The following is a 231-nucleotide window of genomic DNA, read 5'->3' as shown; positions in this document are numbered from 1 at the left end:
GGTAAACCATATTGGGGCCAGGGTACAGTCAGACTGGGTAAACCATACTGGGGCCAGGGTACAGTCAGACTGGGTAAACCATATTGGGGCCAGGGTACAGTCAGACTGGGTAAAACATATTGGGGCCAGGGTACAGTCAGACTGGGTAAACCATATTGGGGCCAGGGTACAGTCAGACTGGGTGAACCATATTGGGGCCAGGGTACAGTCAGACTGGGTGAACATATTGGG

At 52.8% G+C, this 231-nt stretch overlaps 1 protein-coding gene across 1 annotated transcript in view; it reads right to left on the bottom strand.

The window, feature by feature from the left end:
- The window catches only part of smyd3 (SET and MYND domain containing 3), a 674,587-nt gene that overhangs the window by 2,274 nt on the left and 672,082 nt on the right, over positions 1–231 (bottom strand). The gene's annotated exons all lie outside the window — the stretch shown is intronic.

Source organism: Rhincodon typus, chromosome 9 (assembly GCF_021869965.1).
Source record: "Rhincodon typus isolate 14 chromosome 9, sRhiTyp1.1, whole genome shotgun sequence".
Taxonomy (NCBI): domain Eukaryota; kingdom Metazoa; phylum Chordata; class Chondrichthyes; order Orectolobiformes; family Rhincodontidae; genus Rhincodon; species Rhincodon typus.
Note: the sequence above shows the minus strand (reverse complement) of the source record. Positions and strands in the feature narration are given on the sequence as shown.